The 13595-nt window shown below is 45.5% G+C and overlaps 1 long non-coding RNA gene across 3 annotated transcripts; it reads left to right on the forward strand.

Moving 5' to 3' along the window:
• Positions 1-1163: 1163 nt before the first annotated feature.
• On the forward strand, positions 1164-11783 carry LOC108350532 (uncharacterized). Of its 3 annotated transcripts, XR_005502768.2 has the most exons (4): positions 1164-3848; positions 4075-4157; positions 6424-6587; positions 11627-11783. It is a non-coding gene; the product is annotated as an uncharacterized LOC108350532 (long non-coding RNA). The 3 variants fall into 3 exon arrangements; XR_010065526.1 differs by lacking the exon at positions 6424-6587; XR_005502767.2 differs by lacking the exon at positions 4075-4157.
• Positions 11784-13595: the final 1812 nt, after the last annotated feature.

Genomic DNA, 13595 nt, shown 5'->3' on the forward strand with positions numbered 1-13595 from the left:
GGCAAATATTCTGGCAGTGCTTTATGGTTTCTGGCATGAACTGTATTATTTTCTCTTTAACGTGTATTTGATCATGTGCATACAAGTTGAGTAAGGAAAGGAGGTAAACGCAAAACCCGGGATTCCTAGCGGGGACCTGGAAACTCACAACGCCACCCGGAGGCACTTCTCCTTTCCGTCAGTTTTTTTCCCCATGTCTCTTTATTTCTAAACCGCAGCAAAGCCTGCTCCGATATTGTACTTCACACCCCTCAGCTAATAAAATGGAGGCAACCCCTGCGCTTCTTCGATTATGAAGAAAGCCTGGCTTTTGTGCGAATTACATCCCGTCTCTGCTCACATTAGCATGTCTGTCATAAAGAAACCGAGAAGCCAACTCAGGTACGGCTTCAGAAAGCACCTTGATTTCCTCAGATTACGTTTATTGTTTGGGACCGCAATTCTTGTTTATCTTGATGAGGGAGTCCGCGCTCAAGGGAAATGTAATTTCCCATAAACCTCCCTCTGCCCTTTCATGGGGAGGCTGAACTTCGGGGCGCATTTCTCCAGCAGGTGCTGCTTTAAATCTGTGCACCTGGGGACCTGCTATTATTTTGAAAGTAGGTGTGGATATGCAACTGGGAAGTCTCTGAAGGTAGGCATCTCTAGAGAACTTGCTGTAGCTATAATCATGATGAAGTGATGGTTAATATGCATAAGGGTTTGCTTTCTGATCTCGGAGCTGGAGGCATTCCCTTAAATAAACAATCCCTTAAATAAACAATCCCTTAAATAAGCAAGCTCCTTCATGCCTTCTTTGATGTCTCTCAAAGGTAGCAATCTCTTCATTCCTCACTTGCACAAACTCATGTGCTTGAGTTTCATGGGATGTGCCTGTTAGGTTTCATCCCTCCATCTACCAGACTTTCTGCTCACACTTAAGTTTGAAATCAGATCTCAGATTACCGCTGTAGATTATATTAATGTATCTGTTGATCTAAGACGGTCCTGGAGGCAGCATAAGGTAGATTCTCTAAGAATGAGCTTTGGGGGGCTGGGGATTTAGCTCAGTGGTAGAGCGCTTACCTAGGAAGCGTAAGGCCCTGGGTTCGGTCCCCAGCTCCGAAAAAAAAAAAAAAAAGAACCAAAAAAAAAAAAAAAAAAAAAAAAAGAATGAGCTTTGGACCGAGAACAACGTGAACCGCACCTGCTGTACTGTTTAGAATCCCTTCAGACCTTGGCCACAACGTCCACACTTACAGATCTCACGCTTGCCTTACAGCAAGATGGAGATACCAACTAGGTCATTACTTTCAGGAATGTCAGGAGGATGGAGCTCAAGGATACAAGCCAGAGGTTAGCATAGCAACAGCCCTACAGGAGAGAGCTTTCAAGTAGAAGAGCCATTTGCGCGACGTTGGTATGGCACCCCTTGTCGTTTACTATCACATTTGTAGCTTCTGAGCCTCGTGATGGAAACATGACTGAATCTAACTTCTGACTCCTGAGTTTCCTTCAGGACGCGTGAGGGCAACCGTGAGTTGTATCTCTTTTCCACATTCACCTTAGTCCAGCTCACAGCCACTCTTTCCAGGGCTCACCTCTCGCAAGCTTCCTTGTGAGCAGATCTGGGGAAGAAAACATAAACTGTGTTGTTTGCCTTGGCCGCTATTGGCAACGCCCTCGTCCACCCCTTGTGTTTCCTGGGCCAGCGAAGGCATCACGTGGATGCTGGTATCACGTGGACGCTGGCATCACATGGACGCTGGCAAACTTCCTGGCCACCTGTGATGGTAACCTTGATTGATAGCTTGACAGGATCTAGAAGGATCTCTGAAGAGACAAGTCTCTAGGCATGTCTGTGAGGGATTATCTGGATTAGGTTATTTGGGGTGGAAGGACACTCCATATGTGTGGGCAGCAGCATTGCGCAGACTCGGAGTCTCAGAGTCTCCACAGACTCAAAGAGAGAAGGCAAGCTGGGTATCAGCATTCACTGCTCTCTGCTTCCTGACTGTGAATTCAACGTGACCATCTGTCTCATGTTCCCGCTACCAAGCGTTTGTCACCATGAGGGACTGTGTCTTTATATGCCTGTCAGTATAAACTCTTCTTTGCTTTTGCCAAGTTATTTTGTCGTAGCGGCTTGAGACAGGCTACTAAGCACTTCCCAAGAAATGTTCCCACTACTGTATACGGTGGCATTTTCCAGACCCCGGATTTGCTGCATATTTACATTTGGGGCAGTTGAACAATGTCAGAACACAGCCCTAAGAATGGAGTTGTCTGAGGAGAGTTCTGACGGCTTGTGAGAAAACTCCACGAAGAATAAGACAAGAGGCCTGTGACCTCAGTTTCTTTAAAGACATAGAATTGTTCTCAGAATGTGCTTTCCCGTACCTCCTAGGTGTAGCAGAGAGGAGTGAGCTTACTTTAGGTTATTTATTTCAGCTGGTAATTATTATTTTGTTTGTACAACTCTATAAAAAACAAAACAAAACATGGTTTCTGCCACGTGAAGCTGGTCCTTATGATCACACCCTTTACTCAGGTGACTCTCCTTAACCCTCGGAGCACAAATTGTCCGATGCTCTGAATAAAGTCGACTATTGCATGAGAAGTCACTCTGCCTCATTTTTCAGGCCCGCTCTCCAAGAGTCACACCACCAATGAGATAGGTAAACAGCTGAGGAAGTAAGACCCCTGTTCTTCCTTTGGAGGGCACCAAACCGGCTGGTGTCTTACATAAGATAACGAAATACACAGGCTGGCATTTCACAGAGATGATTCCAGTACTGTTCACAACAGCTAAGTTATGGAGTCAACCTAGGGTGTCCAACGGGGAAGACTGGAAAAAGAAAATGTCATTTATGTCCATGATAACATCATATATAAAGAAACCATTTCAGCTATCTAGCAGAGCAAAACTGGGTAATTTTCAGGAAAATGGATGCAACTGGTGATCATCACATTAAGCGAATAAGTCAACGTCTAAAATTCAAACGTTGCATGCTTTCGCTTATTTATGAGTCCTAGACATGATAAATGCAGATAATATCGTATCCACACTGACATAGAAGTCGAATTGTCTGCGAGACAAGGCAGGGTTTGTGGCAGAGGGAGACGCGGAAAGAGGACAGTAATGCAGCATGCGTCAGTATGGATGGTCAAAATCCATCACATAAGAAAATGGCTTATGTGACCAGGTATGAAAAGAATGTCAGTGTCCTCGGGGCCTCTCCTCTCAAACAGTACTTAAAAGGGTGGACAAGCTGCCGCTCAATGCCATGTTTTCTCATCATGTCTAATGGCAGTGAAGTCATCTCCCCACTGCAGGTGCAAGAGTGGTTTCTGCATCAGCCCAGAAAAATTCTGGCAAATCCTATGTCAGTGCCGATGAGTGGTGTTCAAGTATATGTGTAAGACCTACATCCCCATGTTCTGTAACCAATACACAAGATCTACTTCGTGCAAACAAGGGATGCTTGGCAACTGAGGACTTGTCAGTCGTGAGCATAGCGGACACCAGACTGTGGACAAGGATGCCATAAATGATCCCATGAGCAAACAAGTATCCCAGCAAGGCCACCACCAGCTACACACTCGGTGGCCATGCTCCACTGAGGCTGAGACCTGAGATATAAGAATAGGGTCCTTGGTACATGGGCTTTCTTCTCAGAGTCTCATCTACGTGGGTTATTTTTGTTTCTGTAGACACCTGATGTGGTCAGAGCTGAGAATGTCCGTGGGCACACAGCACGTGGACATCACAGCAGGGTGAAAACTAATTGGGTTGACTGAAGACTGCAGAACCCACCATCATCATCACCACCTGTGTCCAGGATGCCACACATCTCCATAGATAAGTGGTATGTCCCTATGTCTCGTACTTAGCCGACAAACTATCATAGGAGAGACAGGAGGGGGTGGGGAGATGAAATTATATGCATGCGTTCTTAAGATAATCACATTTCTCAATCTTAAGAATACAGACTCTGTCTGCATTGGAGATTAATTCTCTTACGTTAAGACAAATACCCAAGCGAAGCCTAACCCATAGGGGACCATGATGGTGGTTCTCTCCTTTCTTCATAGTGTAACGTTTTATATCAAGGCAGCAGTGAATCTCAGGCTTGACTTAATTAAAAAATCTGCTTCATTTCAAAACCAGCGCTCAGGTAAGTGTCAGCCTTCCAATTATACACACAAAATATATGTCTGGACCCTGTGCTAAAAACTGTGTTTGCATGAAGCTTTAATCACCGTGAAGGGGAAGCTGGACCTTCCAGCTAGATAAATAACCATCCCTTTCTTAGGTGTGCTGTGGTTCTCCCCATGAGAAAAATCCTACAACTTTGAGGGCAATATAATGGTAATTAATTACTTGAAGGAGATTAATGCTGCATGCCAAGCATGATAAAGAAATGCAGCCCATAAATGCAGTCTGCAGGACGTTCGGCGGGGGGCAGAGTCAATGCTGTTCATTTCAGGCGTCAAATCTGTTTCCGAGACGGCTGTTTGTCTCATTTTATTTTCTTTGTTCTGCGCTACGTTGGATTATTTTGTTTTAGTCCACTGGTGTAATCAACTCCTATCAAAACAGTTGCATTTCCTTATAATATTTTATGTTCACGTGATATAATATGCGGTTCACGTGAGTGTGTAGGGGGGTGGGCACGCACACATGTGGAGTCTATAGGAGGATGACGGGCATCTGCTCTAGCATTTCCTGCCTTATTCCCTCGAGACATGATCTCTCACTGAAGCAAGATCTTGGCTGGTGTCCCCAGGCCACAGTGCTGGCTTCGTCTCTGCTCCCCACAATGCTTCGGTTATAGGCTTATGCCTGGCTTTTTTTATGTAGGTGCTGGGGATTTGAACTCAGGTCCTCATCCTTATACAGTAAGTGCTCTTACTCACAGAGCCATCTCCCCAGCTCCCAAATCATTTTTTATTGGTCTTTGTGTTCTTAAAATTAAACTCTTGTTTTACAGTACCTATTGTCAAGATATTTGCTCAAAAGCCTTTCATGGTTATTGATCTGGGGCGCATTCTAGTTTTGTGTGTTCGTGTGTGTTTGTGCATGTACTCATCATGGGTACCTCCCCTTTTCTCTCTCTGTCTCTGTTTCTCTGTCTGTGTGTGTGTGTGTGTGCGTGCGTGCATGTGTGTGTGTGTGTGTGTGCGTGCGTGCGTGCGTGCGTGCGTGTGTGTGTGTGTGTGTGTGTTTACCTGGCTAAGCACCTCTCAGTCAGTCTGTAAAGATGTACACTGAGGTCTTCACGAGCCTGAACACCTCCTAGCATCGTCTTCCTAGGCTCCCACATGCCCGCCAGTAACCCACTGATTCCCAAATTGAGCTGCTGAAACATGATTGGGGAAGGTTAGAAGTGTTAGGCCTCTCCCAGGGATTAGATCTTCTAGGCAAATGGATCTGTCATCTCTACAAGGGAGCCATAGTGTTTACGCAAGTCTGCAACGCCATTTGCTTCAAACCACAGGGCATGCCTTCCCTGAGGCGTGTTAACTTTGCTTCCGGAACCTCTTTGCTAAGCATCCGCCATCTTGCTCTAGATGTGGGGAGTTCCGGCTTCCTCCCTTCCTCCCTCCCTCCCACCTTCCCTTCCTCCTTCCCTCCCTTTCCCCTTTCCTCCTCCCTCTCCTTCCTTTATTCTTTGTTTTTTTTTTTAAATAATTTTTCTTGAAATAAGGTCTTGTTATCGAGTCCCAGATGGTCCCTGTAACAAGCTTTTTCTAGAAGGACTTCAGTGTCATCCAAGTTGGACAATGGTGGAATCTGGAGTGGAGCAGCGCTGCCTTCATAACCTGCCTCAGAAGTGACATGCTCTCTCTCATGCCATCCTGTTCCACAGCACAAGAGCAGCCATCGAGTGCACTCCCAGCTCTGGCGGTGGCGCCTTGGTTTTTCTCTCAGTTGGGACCAATCGTATTGACACAATGACTTAGGGAAGGAGGGGTTTATTTTAGCTCCGCCCAGGTTGCGGTCCACCAAAGAGGAGTCATAGGTAGCAGGGACAGGAAGCAGCTAGCCACATGCGCAGTCAAGAGCTGCAGAGGAGGGATGGCTGGCAGCCCCTGGTGCAGAGCCCATCCTCTCCCCTCTTAGAGTTCAAGTATGAGCCAGGAAACATGCTGCTCATGCTCAGGGCGAGTTTTTTCTCCTCAGCCCAATTAAGGAATCCACTCACACTGTGCCCACAAACCAATCCAATCCCTGTGAGTCCCCATTGAAACTCTCTTCCCAGGTGACTCTAGCTTGTTTCAAGCTGACAATTAAATTGGGCTGTCGTGCCTGGAACCTTACACAGGATGAATACCAGGAAGCACTGGTCCTAGGGTCTTGTCTGAAGCTACCTATCACAGCAGACCTTCTAGATTTTAGCCCCAAGGTTTAACCCTTGCTTGTTTATTCTGAATTTGCAGCTCCTCTGGCACAGTATTTCTCATTCACTGGTCATGTGTTGCGACCTCCAACCTCCCTGCATTCATGAGACCTTACCAGAGGCAGTGTGGAACAATGACTGAAAACTTGGCTTTGAGACGAAACTTAATGCATTGGATATGACCTCCCTACTATGAGGCATGGAGTAAGTCAGTTAACCACTTTGAATTCCAGTATCCTCCCTGACTATGACTGTATACTACAGCCTTTGTAGAACCCAAATAGCCATCCCAAGCCTGAATGTGGGCTCCATAAATGTGAGTTCTCAGTAACGGAAACGGCAGCGTGGTGACTCCCTGGAGACAAGGCTTCCCAGTTCCCATAACCTGTGCGCCCTCCTTGTGAGTGCGCACTACTAGTATTTAATAACATTCATGTCATGACCAAATTTCATGTTAAAAGCCACTGTTCTGCATTTTCTCAGTCAAGTGTGCCTTTTTCCGCTTTTGAAATTTCTATAAATTCAAGGAAATATTAGATGTATGGAAAGGACATTTAAATAAGTCATTGATATCTTCCTCAAAGAACAGTCTTTGAAAATGAATCCACATGGAGTCCATCGACAGACAGTAAGTGTCACAAGTGTCCAAGACGCCCCTGGCTTATGGCTAACTCACCTGCTGCACAGGCTGAGGGACAAGACTGAACCACCACAGTCAGGGGGTTCACTCAGAGTTTATAATGGTTTTGGTGCCACCTTTTTGTTTATTAAGCCTCTGATGAGTCACAAGGTATAAGGAGCTTTGAACTTTCCCTAGGCTCTGGACTGGAGTCTTCCAAGTTCTTTGAAGTACATGAGCCATAATTTTTGTCTCCTAGAGATGACCTCAGAAACCTCATTAGATACTGATTAAATACCTACTGTGCGATAGATTCTGAATAGAAGCAATCAAACTGGCACACAGTAGGCACGCCAAAGGCACCGTTGACCTTGACTAAGATACTTGAGCAGACAGTCGCATGGCATCAAGCGGGGCCTCCGAAGACTTGCCCCAGCGTCACAGTAATGTCGTGTGACCTCGGTCATGCTCGGTTTCACCGTCTGACCTGTGTGGATACCGACAGCACGTACCGCACAGTGTGACTGCAATCACCAGAGACATCATTGACCAAAGCGCATAAGCCAACCTGGCTGACGGTGTCTAGTCGCCAATTCTGTGTCTGACTGCTTTGTTCTTATTGTACTTCTTGCCCTTATTTTGTTCTTATTCATACCTGCTGCCGTTAGGTTTTTCTGTCATTGTCCTGAGAACCACTGGTGTCCTCCTGTCTCTCCTGCCTGCCTTTATCCTCCCCTTCACCTCACACTTTCTTTATGCTTTCCACCCTACTTCAGAGTCTCAGGCGACCATTCTTATTTAAAAATCACCTAGGGGGTGTGTTAAGGTGCCTTGTTCAGTAGGTTGATTGTAGGGACTAATAATTGACTGTGCATGTGTGTGCACACACATGCATGTGCATGCTTGTTCATATGTGTGTGTTTGTGTGCCTGCTTCTGCCCATGAGTGCATGCATACACATACTTTCATGAATGCTTGTTCATTGTGTGTATGTATGTTTGTGCCCTTGTGTGTGTCTGTGCATGGTTGTTCATGTGTGTATTTGTATGTCTGCTTCTGCACGTCTGTGTGAGAGTGTGTGTGTAGGTAGACCAGAGTTGATCTCAGGCATCAGATGCTGCACATCAGTTGCACTTGCCTTGTTCTTAGGAACCAGTCTTTCACTGGCTCAGAGCTTGCCAAGTAGATTCAGTTTCCTGGTCAGTGAGTCCAAGGATGGCCCACTTGTTTCTGGCTCTCCAGTGCTGGGGTTACAAGCATATGCCATCCTGACTAGAATTTCCTCAGGACTGAACCTGGATCCTCAGGCATGCAAGGTAATCAATTTACTGGTTAGGCCCTCTTCCCAGGCACAAACTGATATTTTAAACCTGGATTCTCTCAGACAACACCCCCATTCCGTAGAGGCTATAACCTAGCATTCTGGAGACCAGCTTGTCTTAGATCCTGCTCAGTGGGCTTTCTGTGTGTCTCTTGCTCTCACACAAGCTCTGCCAGCTCCATGCTGCCTTCTCCATTTAGCGATGGGCAACTCTCAGAGGATTCAAATAGCTTACCCAAAGGTAGAGTTAGAAAGTTCCAGAGCCAGCCTCTTTCTAAAGCCCGTTCCATTCTCATCACGCCATGCTGTGCCACCATGGGTGAAGCACTCTGCTGGATCTCTTTAAATCTGCCAATCTCTAAGGCTATGTCCTTTAGTCTACTGACCTGCACAGGCCCAGGATGTAGGACCAGTCCAATCTCAGAGGAATGAAATATAGAGAGCCCCAGATCTTGACTTTATGGCGCCCTGTGAAACCAGCCTGGTCACCCCAAGGGCCTCTCTTTGACTTCTGGATCTCATTGCCAGTCGCCCCCCCTGAGCCCCTCTCCCCCTGAGATCAATGTCCTTTGAATCTTCTGAAATTGGCACACTAACTAAAGGAGCCTGAAGAGGCGGGTCTAGGACCAGGGCTCAGCCTATGCTTTTAAGAGTATAGCCCCTGGGATCACATGACCGGGGCACCTAAGTCCTTAAGGATGGAATCCCCCAGTGAATAAGGAAGAAAAACATTGCTTGCCACTGAAAGTAAGATATATTTACAGTGATACACTTTTATAGGGTGGATGATATTGGAATACCATTTTGAATGACCAAACACGATGCTTTAAGACCCGGTGCATGTGGAGAAAGAAGGGCAGTGGAAAGAGGTCGAAATTATCTTTGCACCCTGGGAATGTAGTATAGGGTATGAGGAGACATGGTGGCTGGTGTATGAGGCAGAGGAATGATGAGGAAGGTGACATAGGGTATTATGCTTAGGGATTGGTCGGGGTTACCGGAGGATTTTAAGCACAAGTGGAGTGTGGGTTCAGTCATGTGCTGTGTTGGGATGCCCATGATGAGATTCGAGATGCACAAAAACACCATGACTCACAGGGATGTTTTACAACTCTGTCTCTGTCTCTCTCTTTCTCTTGGCATTTATGTGTGTGCTTGTGTGTTTATGTGCATACATGACTCAGCATAACGGACCATCGAGAATGTTCCTTTATAGCATCTCACCTTCTGTTTGTCTTTGAAAGTCTACTGCGAAAGATCAATAAAAACATAACAAAGAGAACTCAAAAGTTAACCAAGTATTTAAAAGCAAAATTAGCTTCTTGCTAATGGCTGAGTCTTCCTCATAATTTTGTCCTAAGGAATTCTCTGCATGTTCTTCCTTGACAAGGATATCACTTAAAGTCACGGAGGAGAAAATGCAGCTAATAAGTTCCTCATTCCCTTCCCTGACAGATTTTTAATATAAGTGTCACAGAATGGATATTCAAAATCCACTCTGCGCCCTCTCTAGTCAACTCTCTCCACACCAGCACATTGGAGGTGATGTCAGGGGCATCTGAAGAGGAATAGATTCGTGACTGCTGATACTCAATTAAAGCAACTTGGCAACTATTAATTGAATATTTGCCAGGCACTAAGGCCTATGGCAGACAATACAGGCCCTAGATAAATGTAGCATAGGTTATTTCCATCTGTTGCACGTGTGGGTAGGTATGCACATGTATACACAATAATGGGGAAGAGTTGTGAGCTGAGTCAGAAACCATATGTTGGGCTGGATAACTGGAGTTGCTATTAAGAGTTTGCACAATGAATGGTAAGTGCAAAATAAAATATAGCTGACAGATCAGTTACATCAACAAGAAGTACAGATTCTATTTCTTTTATCACGAGAGCAATAGCATCAAGCCTCTGAAAGGATTTAAGCAAGGGGCTGACACTGGATGATCTCTTAGGGACGACATTTTGATGGATAGTCAGTAGGGTTAGCTAAGGCGCACACTGAGTAATTGATTAATGTGCTTAATCTATGTCTCTAGGCAGAGTTGCTGAAGGGAGATGGTGGTGTCTGGTCACTGGATTTATAGTATGAGAGACAGGGACAAGAATAGCTGGAGAGCAGCCTCCGATCACCCCAGGCAAGCAAAACCAGTGCGGATGGATGAAATGGAATAAAGTTTGAAAGCCTCTGCAGCCATCCTGGGTAGAGAGGCAGGAGAGACTGCACACGGTAAATAAATCACATACATAGGAAGATGCGAAGACAGAGTGAGATAGCAGTTAATTTTACGTGTCAACTTACATCAATCTAGGATTACTTAGGAAGACGGCCTCAATTCAAAGTGTCTAGATCAGGCTGTCCTGTGTGGGATGGTCTTGATTGTTAATTTATGCAGGAAGACCCTGCATGTGGGATGGGCTTGGCCTCTTAACTGCTTAAGGGTGAAGAAGGCTAGCTGAGCCTAAGAGGCCAAGTCCACAGCCTCCGTATCCCCTCAGTGATGATCTGAAGTTGTCAGTTAGTAACCTCGATCCTCTAAGGTGCTTTTTGTCTGAGGAGGTCACCAGAGCAACAGAAAAGAAGCTAGGATAATTGACATCATCAATGGGCTTGGGCTTTGTGGACTGTTGAAGGGTGAGAGAGGAAGGATGCTTGCTTCCACACTCAAGCTCCTGCCGAGATTACCTCCGAGGACACTTAATAAATACCTGTATACAAGATCATGTTACCACACAGAAGAGTTTGTGCATGATGCATACCTGAGTGTTTGTTAAAAATTCTTAACTCTGAGTATCTATGGGAACTCTTTCGATATGTCTCTAACTACTGCTAAATATTCCCCAGGCAGAGTAAACAGTTTTCTCTGATTTCCCTTCTTCTTTTGATGTTGATGAGATTCTATCTGGTAGCCAACAGGTGTATGGTTTCCTGATGCCGTTATGCAAATGTGTCAGTGCCAGCAATCCTTGGGTTGCCTTCCTTTCCTTGATCTGCAGATAGCAAAAAAGCCAACACACTGCCATGCACAGCATCATGCCCAGTGCTGTTTAGCCTTGAGTAGAGTTTACCTGTGGGCCAGCTCCTCCCTTTGGGAGTGAGACAGGTTCCACCTAACGCTTCCTTCCTTTTCCTCTCACAGCCTGCGTGAATGGTCATATAGTCACTCACATCCACTCCTCTCTACCCTGCCTTCCCAGGTCACTTCAGATTTTTCATGAAAAAGGCCTAGTTATTCAACATTTCCATAGCTCTACATTTTAACTACCCCAAGTATATAACTTAATATACTTCTTCGGCAGGTCAATTTCCTCACAAAATTAAAGCATCTGTTTCTGTGAGTTCTAATCACATGCCTGGTCTGGCCCAGATCTCAAATGGTGGCCCCATTACTTTGCTTCCAATTTTGCTCCATAACCAATCATGTGTACGGGGACGGTGACCACAACAAAAGCAAAATGAAAATATGAAGTAGAAGAAAGTCTTTCCTGAGCAGCGACTTCCTGACATGGTTCTCCAGAGTGGGCTTTTTATTTCTGCTAAAATAATTAAAAAATAAAAATAAAAAATATATGTTTCCTTCTTTGAATGAACACATGTACATTCAGACCATGGGTCTGCTGTGAAGTCAAGAGGACTGGCCTAGCCTTCTCAGAGAGCTCCCTGGATTCACTGAGAGGTATATGTCAACATCTACACTCCTTCTAGAAGCTCTGGAAGGAGGGAGGGAGCCTGAGGAGCTGTTGGTTCAGAAGTGCACAGAAGTGGAGAGAGCTAGACACAGGGGTGGGGGACTTGGCAAACGTTTCACGTCTGTGGTAAACTTGTGGTGACTCCAATTACTATTACGGTTAACATAGTGATCATTTCCCAGAGTGCAATTTCACCAAATACAGCCCAGGACTGTGGCTCCCTGACATGCTTCAGGCCATTGTTCTGTGAGCTCACAGAAGACAGGCGAAGAGCTTTCTGGATCCCCTCTCTGGGAAGCATAATCCTGAACACTGAGAAAGTCACACAGGCTCCTTCCCCAAGTACGTATTGAGCCTGAGTTGCATTTCCTCCCAAGATTCTGATAACCCAGCTACACAGGAAAGTCTAAAAAGTGTCGGTCTTGAGGACTTCTATGTTTTATGTATTATTTTTTTATTTTCCAATCTCCCAATGTGGTTATAATGTCAAAGGAAGTGAGTGTCTCTTCTCCACAAAAACATTAAGACAAAATTGAAAACAGATATCGGACCTGGTATGGGGGCTGGAGGGTGGTTACATTGGACCTCAATGTGGGATAACGACGATTTCGTAAACCCTAAATGTATTCTTTAGACCTCTAAGTGCATCCTGGTCCCCAGGTGTAGCTCAGACTGATGGCTTTACTTCCTCACAGTATTCTGGAGAAATCGACGCATATTTTTAAACGCGTGTGTGTGTGTATATGACTTCCTTAATGAAAGTTTTACTGCAAAAACACTTTGTTCCTAATGCATCCTTAAGTGAAGGTTTTGCATTCTTAATTTTCCACTCAAGTCATTTAGAAAGCATTAGTTAAAGTGGATGTGGTAGAGTAGGGGCCTTGCAAGTTAGACGGCTTCTTCTGAAGATTGCTCTTATAATTGGCAGAGAACGATAAATTCTTAATTGCATTTCATTACATCTGGGCAGCGGCTGCATATCCGGGCTCCAAATACCTGCCTGCTAAGGATGGGGAGGAAGGGGGATGGGGATGTTTCCGGAATGTCAAGCTAACATGTTCTGGACTTTGTCAGCCAGGGAAGGGCCCCTGTGGTTTCTCCCTTTTGCTCTGTAGGAGCTCCCTGCACTGCCACTCGTAGTCACGTGACAGACATTCCGTTTGCCTGCTGCCCCTCTTTCTCTCCTGGTTTACTGTGTAGCTAGACAAGAGAGTGCTTGCTGCTCTGGAGGTTAGAGACTGTAGCTGGCACCTTCCAAAATCCGCAATCACGGATAGTATCAGGAGTAGAGTCAGGAGCGACTACCCTCTAGTTGTTTTCTCACCTCAGAACTGTGCTTTTTGCCTCCTGGCCCTTTTCAAATCTCATTTGAAAATCTCTTTCTCTCTGTGCCGGAACGGCTTGATTTTCCTTTCAAGTCGGAGGTCTCCCGCAGAAAGACTTTGAAGTACAATCAGATCTGTGTTTCTAAAGTAAAGAGATGTGTTTCGCCGATCTGAAGGAAGGAGCTGCGTTTGCTAATACCCATATTTGCCCAGCACCCTTTCCAAAACGCTTGATCACTCTGAATGTGGGTTTG

The sequence above is a fragment of the Rattus norvegicus genome, chromosome 3, assembly GCF_036323735.1.
Source record: "Rattus norvegicus strain BN/NHsdMcwi chromosome 3, GRCr8, whole genome shotgun sequence".
Classification (NCBI taxonomy): domain Eukaryota; kingdom Metazoa; phylum Chordata; class Mammalia; order Rodentia; family Muridae; genus Rattus; species Rattus norvegicus.